This window comes from Sinocyclocheilus grahami, unplaced genomic scaffold (genome assembly GCF_001515645.1).
Source record: "Sinocyclocheilus grahami isolate Dianchi unplaced genomic scaffold, SAMN03320097.WGS_v1.1 scaffold1486.1, whole genome shotgun sequence".
NCBI lineage: Eukaryota > Metazoa > Chordata > Actinopteri > Cypriniformes > Cyprinidae > Sinocyclocheilus > Sinocyclocheilus grahami.
Genome location: NW_015506665.1, coordinates 143,501 through 151,509, shown reverse-complemented (window position 1 = coordinate 151,509; position 8,009 = coordinate 143,501). Strand labels below are relative to the sequence as shown.

The following is an 8,009-nucleotide window of genomic DNA, read 5'->3' as shown; positions in this document are numbered from 1 at the left end:
TATTTCACCATTATTTCAGTTTACTTGTGGAGAGTGTGAAGAGGTTTATTTATGCAGGTGGCAGAGGACGGGTGAGTAACCAGGTAATCAGTAGAAAGAAGATTGTAGAATAAACTTAGCTTGATATCAACAGTCTTTGTCTCTTTGGCATAAACAGAAGAATGGCAGTCAGTAGCACTGAGGTGAAGACGGAGAACAGAGAAGACGAATGACAGTAGGGTAATCCAGGTAATGAGTCCGCTAAGTTGAGACCGGACAACAGTGAAGGGAAATGTGACTGCTTATATGCATTGTTCTGATGAGCTGGTGCAGGTGCAGACAATTAGTATTCTGGAGATGCTGAACGTAAAAGAAAAAAAAATACTACTTGAAAATACTGTTTGGATAACTTAACTCAATAAAATATGTACCTTATGCAGCGCAAGTTGCTTTGGATAAAAGCATCTGGCAAATGTATGAATGTATATGTAATGTAAAATCAAATGTATTTTGGCTTACCTAGTTCTGCATCTCAATAAAATGGACAGCTGGCCATATGATGATTCCTCCCCTCATAGTCAGCATCTGTGTTTTTGCTTGGAGAAATCTCATGTAACAGATAGAGTCACAACAGCCTTTTAAGACACTTTGGAACAATTTGTCCCAGGAGCTTTTTTTCCCCAGACCTGTTGCTGTCTGCGTTTCCATCGCGGTCTAAAGTACCGTGAAGTATCGGGAAATAGTGTGGTGACGTAGGTACCAAGTACGCAAATTTCTGACTTGCATCCTCAGTAGTTCGGACTTTGCGAGTTCGACTCGGGAGTGTGAAAGTGAACTCCCGCGGACGGGACGACGCAAGTCTGGTAATTCTGCAAACAGCAGCGTACTTGATAACGTCAGTCAGCTCGCCTTGGCTACTGCAATTTTCCTCACTGTATTTACAATAAGACGAAATATGATATCAAACACCACTGCCTCCTTTCGTTTTCATTTAAACATTTTAATAGCCTCAGAAATGTAGTTCAGGGAATGTATATAGCCTACATTACAATGAAACTAAATATTATATCAAACAGTATTGCCTCTTTTTATTTTCATTTTAACATATTAATAGATTAATAGAATAAAGACCAAAGATTACCTGTTAGATTTACCCAAAACAAATGATATCTTATGTTTAACCCCTACAGAGACATCAGAGCCAGCGGCAAATGTCAGAAGGACCAGCCGAGTTGAGGCTGCTCTCGTCTGGAAACATGAGCACTGAGCGTATAAACCGCATATTTGAGTTTTAAACAACTACATTCTCGCCTGAAATACTTTTAAAACTACATTTCATGACACAATAACTGTAATATTTTGAAAATTATCCGAATATATGGTGGTTGAAATACAATAATGCGTGAACTCTACCAATCAGCATGTTCAGCACCCAAGTCCCGCCCCCGAAATTTCCGGACCTTTGAAAAAGTACTACCTCGTGAGCAGGGACTTTCTGAGGGGCAATATTTCACCCGGAACTTTATTTAGATCCTGGTTCCTGCGGTGGAAACACACCGAGTACCGGCCCAAAGTCCCTAGTTCCTGGGTAAAGTTCCTGCAGTGGAAACGGAGTATGCCGCCCTTAGTCACAATGCCAAGGCTGAGGTTCCTTTTTCACAGATGTTTAATGCACTCATCGATATAGACAGCAATATCAACATCAACACCGTAGAACTGAGTAAAAACACGAAACATACAACATAACATCAGTCACACATTCAGTTTCATGTAAAACAGAATACATCCACATACCACATTTGCCTGCTCGTGAGCTAAGAGTGGGGATTATATCTTGAAGTTTCTTGATTAGATGGCTTATAATTCTAGAGAGAAACACCTTTTAAGTTTGCGAAGATTACATCGTTCCATCTCTTCATGCGAATGACAAAACAGGAAGTGACATACAAAAGTACGATGGGAATAAAATATAACCAAAAAATCTTAGAATAATTAAATCTTGCTCAAATAAACAACAGCTGAATATAGAAATCACAATAAACATTATAAAATAACCAAAATATAAAATTATACAAATTAAACTAATCAAAAGTGTCTTAAGTAAATAAGTGCTGAAGTACACAAGCACCATCTAGTGGAAATAGATATCAACAACTCAGATACACTTTATGACAGAAAATAGAAACTTTGATGCAGAAAATACACGGGGCTTTATTGTTATTATAGTTTATGGTCAGAAAAAACTACAATTCAATAACAGAACTTACAGTTTAGAATAAAATAACATTTGTTAGCCAAACTTCCTATATTAATATATTGCTAGTCCATTCCTCCTCCTTCATAAAACATCATCCCATTCTGTAGGTTAGTGGAGAGCAGCAGCCTGAGGCTAATTCGGCTAATATAGTAGTTGATGGTAGCTTATTCTCCTGTTGTTACCACCTCTATGATGGCAATCACAACAAAAGACTCCAATACACCTCCGTTGCAGATGACATTACCAATAGACTACAGACCTAAAAAAAACAAAACAAAAAGACATACACTAAAACTCTGCGGACCCGGATATGGGTCCAAAACCAAGTAAAACACGTTTATGCTTCATTTGCAAAGCCTTCCTTATATGGTATCAGCCCATATATGGTATCATTTGAAAGCTTAGTGTCTATAACTTTTGGTTTTATAATACATAAAGCAGTAAAATGAAGCTTAGAAATGTATTCGTCCCACACACGAATTTCCCCCTAATGATTGCGAAGAATTTTTAAGAAGAATGTGTATGTTTTTATTTTTTTTTTACAAAACAGCCAAGTCATATATCACAAGCAAGCTCTCAGTCTCAGGAATTTGACTATGTAGTTTATTTCATTGTGTAACAATCACAGATCAAACGATCTTCAATAGAATCGCGATGTCTAATTTGAAACATTCAGATGCGTCACATTCCTACTCGCACTATTGCTTCAGTCATGTCTATGTATTTCACATAGATATGTGGTGCAAAAGGGAGAGTGCTCGAAACCTGTTATTTGCAAGTGAAAAACAGCGCTTGAGACTCGTAGAAGCAGATTCACACTGTTGTCGTTATGTACTTGTGTTTGTGCTAGAAAAAGCATCCAAGAAAAAGAAAACAAGCGTACAACTCTCATTGCAAGAATTCACATTCTAATTTGTGGATGTGCAAAATTCATCCGTGACTTCACATTTTTGATGCAGGTGTGTTTTGCACCATACTTATTGCAGCAATAAGAAGGTGTACCGTTGTGTTGTGTTTGTGGGAGAAAAAAAAAGTTTGCAGATTTTGTCTGTGACTTCAAATTTACTTATACACATTTGTGACTATTATCTACAACTACAAATTCCACTGTCACAGGTGCTCAGTTGTTTTGCCCCAAAAATACCTGACAACTTTTAATGCAACATTAGCATAGCATTGTAAGGCATGTACAGATGCCTTACGATGCTCTACTGTGTTGCATTAAAATGTTTACTGTTGTCATACAACTATGCTAAGTAAGTGCAAAACAATATAATGCGATTTAAAATTGTAAAAATATACAGTATTATGTAAACAAATATGTGCAATGTGCTGAAGAATGTGTGTCCTGTCATCCCGGTTACTCTGGTCAGTCCTGTGATTATGACGTCAATCCTGTTAATAATTTCATAAAAATTTTACAAAATTATATTTGATACAGCCTTTCAGGTTTTTCCATTGTAACTTTAACAATATTTTATTTTGGACAAAGCCCTTTTTTAATGCCTCTCTTGTAAAAATAGATATTTTTTCTTAATTGACAAGTGGTCACTGGTCATCTGAATGACAAAAAAAAAAAATCCAAATTTTGAAACATTCGCAGTGAAAAGAGGGACTAAAATGCTGCTCATATATGTGAAAACTATCACATAGTTCTAATTAAACTATAGTATCTAGTAACACTTGTGTCAGTAACTGGGTTGACAAAACTACCAAAACATGAGGTAGAAAAATAGTCATAAAATAATACAATTTCATAGCCTGAGATGGCACAATACAATTTATTGTCATTTTAAGGTGTCTTCAGTCCATGGATATTTAAAAACATGTTGATTAAACTTATTTTATTTTAAGTGGCACCGATTTTGGCACCAAATTTGTGGAATGACCCTCCTTTCTTAATATTAATTAGGGCTGCCCCCAACAGTCCACTAATCGTTAGTCGACCAGAAGAGGCTTGGTCGACCAAAATTGTATTAGTCGCTTAGTCGCAGGGGAAAAAAACTCCTCAGGCGAAGTCACGCAGTTCGTGACGGACAGATCGTTAACAGCTGGTCTATGTGGTAATCCAGTTCATCGGACAGGACATCCAAACGCTCACCTATCATTCATCGACCTCAAATATGGCTTACCCAAGAAATATGTAAGTATTAGCAACTTTACATGGCCGCTCAATCTAATGTTAACCAAGAGAAATGTGCGCTATTCAAGGGTCTGTGTGGAGTGTGAACAGTAGCGCGCTCAGGACAGATGGAGGCGCCGCTGCGCTCACTTGCTCTTAAAATACTGGTCATTTTTGCTCATACGAATAAGAGTAATACATCTTTCAAATCTGTAAAGACTCTACGTTTATTTGTGTGCACTCACCATAAAAACAAATCGCGTTTTTGTGAAATAATGAAAGCAAACAGGATGCGTTTTCTGCCGTCTTGTTCTCTGTAAACTTGGGCGCGAAACTCCGTGTATATCTTTACCTTACAGACATGAAAAATATATCTATAGAGAGTGAAATGTCTACTTTCAAATTAACCAATTCAAATTAATTTTTTTTATCAGATTATGTAATCCGTATGAAACATGCATACAGGCGCAGCTATCTACTGTGGAGATGATGACAACAAAGAAAGCACTAGTTTATAAAATTATACCGTGTATATCTTTACCTTACAGACATGAAAAATATATCTATAGAGAGTGAAATGTCTACTTTCAAATTAACCAATTCAAATTAAAAATGTTTTTTTATCAGATTATGTAATCCGTATGAAACATGCATACAGGCGCAGCTATCTACTGTGGAGATGATGACAACAAAGAAAGCACTAGTTTATAAAATTATAAAAATGTTAATGCAGTCTCCTTACTGTTTTTCACTGACACATTCATAACCATTACTTCTGCCGGTGCGCTGTGGCAAGCTTTATTCGTGGCTTGAGGCATATTAGGCTACTTAGGCAATTAAAGGCTAATAATTATGATTGAAATGGTGTATTGATAAACGTGCGATTAGTCGACTAATGCTTAAAATGAACGACTGCTAGTCGACCAGAAAAATACTTTGTCGAGTACAGCCCTAATATTAATTACTATATTAATAAGCAAAATATAGCAATATTTTTTTTATTTTATTTTTGTTATTAAAAATAAGAACAGATGCAAAAAAGTAGACCTCTCTGGTATTTTTATACTCCAAGACTTAAATGAGAGTGCAAAAGAGTGCGTGCGTTCGTGCGCGTGTGTGTGTGGTCTCAGCATTAACATACAATGTGAATGGTTGCGTACTTTGTGCTATCCTGAAAATAAATGTCACTAAGCCTATATACTCCACCCCAGTTATACAACTGCTGTATATTTTATCTATATGTGATTGCACTGCAAAGTAATAGTCTGGAATACCAGGTTATAATGTAAGTTATGAAACATTGTAGAAAAATATATGATAGTTTCAAAAAAGAACAAACGACTTCAAAAAGGAAAGCAAGAAATAGTCATCCCCATAAGCATTTCTTATCTAGTGGCTCACTCTAGTGGAAAACATTATTATTGCAGCCCTTATCCATCGTTGAAATTGTGAAAACACTGAAACTGATTGACTGCTGACTGGCCATTTTTGTTGATATGTCTGACTAATTTCTGAAGAACATGTTAGCAGCATGGGTATCAAAGATGATGCATACCAATTTTAAACTTTATGGATCATACTATTGCAGCGATTCATTTAGTTTTCAGTTTTGGCGGCCCCTATGGGCAGAATTGGATAACAAGGTGTGTGTCAACAATGTCCTGTGTGTCATAAGTTTGGACATTGTATTTAGCAGATATAGATCAATGTGTGCAAACGGATGTTGGCAGATCAATAATTAATAAATAAACGATAGTCTTGTAAATTATTGTAAGCAGCAGCTATACTAATACCGACATATTTTCGCAAATGATCCTATGCAACAAACCAGATCGAGTGATTTATAAGATTATGGATTGTGGAAGTTATTGTTTTGATGGGACAAATCCGAATCGTGTCTTCAGAAAGAGTGACACATGTTCGCCCAAATCTAATCTTTAATTTTCATGGATAATCCTCACCAGTCGATGATGCGCGCTCCCCACGAGCATCCTCAGAGGAATGTTCTAATTAAGAAAGCGCACGACTCTCTCTCTCTCTCCCTCATGTACACAGTCTCTCCCTCATAGCAGGCCTACAAACACACACACACACACATACACACACACACACACACACACACACACACACACACACACACACACGTTTGTCTCTGTGAATTGTGGGGACTTTCCATAGACTTCTATTACTTTTATATTGACCAAATGATATTTTCTATCCCCTAAGCCAAACCTAAGCATAAACCTGTTTGCATTGTTACACTTTCAGATAAACATAATTTACTATTTTTACTATTTTTCTCAAGTACACACACACACACACACACACACACACACAGCCTATATATAGGTCTTTAGAAATTGCTGGCCCACTTTGGCTGAATTGCTAGATACAGTGGGACAATACATCTTTGACCTTAAGTAATTCTACTCAAATACATGAAATAAAAGCTTTCAAATATGGTTACATTTAAAGTGCAGTTGGTCCATTCATTCTGATTTTTTTTAAATATAAGTCTATTTGTTGTTGTTGGAATGAGGCTGGACTGAGGTTGGACGCATAACTGAGTCAGTGTATTTATTGTTGTTATAGGGCAGGGATGCCAGATAAAGCCTGTGCTCGACTGATAGCGCCAGTGTTATTGTAAGGCCACAAGGCCATCTGATAAAGGCTGGCTGTGGGGATAAGGTCTATTTGGGATGGTGCTGAGCCAGAACTTTTAAACCTTCCTATTAAGTGTAGGCACTACCTACTCACCAGGGGCGGACTGGGACAAAAATTCAGCCCTGGCACTGTAGCCACACCGGCCCACATTACCACACTGACACAGCCCCACCCACACACACACACATTCACTACTTACATTTGTGTACAGATGGTGAAATAATATAAGCAGAACCATATATGTAACAATAGCAAACAATGATTACTACTTTTTAAAGAGCACACGTTTATAACAAATCTACACATACAGTAAAAACAAAAGAAAAAGAATCTGAGGATGTTGTAGAGTCTGTGCGCTGTCTGTTTATGCCATTTGTCTGCTGTTACTGTCATTCTCTACAGTATGTTGTTCTTTGTTGTCACTGTCCGTCTGTTGGGTTTTTCCTACCTCTACCATGCTCCTCCCTGTCTCTGCTAGGCCTACTGTAGCATCCTTCCTCACAGCACTGGTGTTGAAAGACCAGGGGTCTCTGGCTGTACTGATTCCAGCAACATCCTAGTTAAAGAACACAGTATAGGACTTAAACATTACAGCAAAATATTTTCTCACTGACTGCTCTCAACATTGGAATACACATGAATACAAACAAGTAATAATAGCAAAAAAGGGAATAGAATAAATAGCAAAAACTATAAATAGTAGCAGCAGTAAATCCTTTTTGATATACAATTATTTGTGAATTAAAGTATGCTGAAGTGTTGCTAGTATGTGCTGCATGTGCATTTGTGTGTGAGTGTGATTCTCTCTCTCGCTGTCTCTGTGTGTGTGTGACACAGGCACAGGTTCCCTTTCAGTCGGTCACTACGAGTCACGTCGTGACCGACGAATTGGGATATTGCTTCGATAGACCAATCTACTTCGAGGGTAAACTAAACGAGCCAATGCACATTGGCATGCAATTATTGCATCCAGCTGCCGCTGATCAC

At 37.4% G+C, this 8,009-nt stretch overlaps 1 long non-coding RNA gene across 1 annotated transcript in view; it reads right to left on the bottom strand.

Annotated features, from left to right (window-relative positions):
• Positions 1 to 6,379: 6,379 nt before the first annotated feature.
• LOC107570639 (uncharacterized) overlaps positions 6,380 to 8,009 on the bottom strand; it is an 18,322-nt gene continuing 16,692 nt past the window's right edge. Inside the window, exon 3 of the long non-coding RNA XR_001607060.1 lies at positions 6,380 to 6,390. This is a non-coding gene — a long non-coding RNA (uncharacterized lncRNA). The remainder of the gene's footprint in view (positions 6,391 to 8,009) is intronic.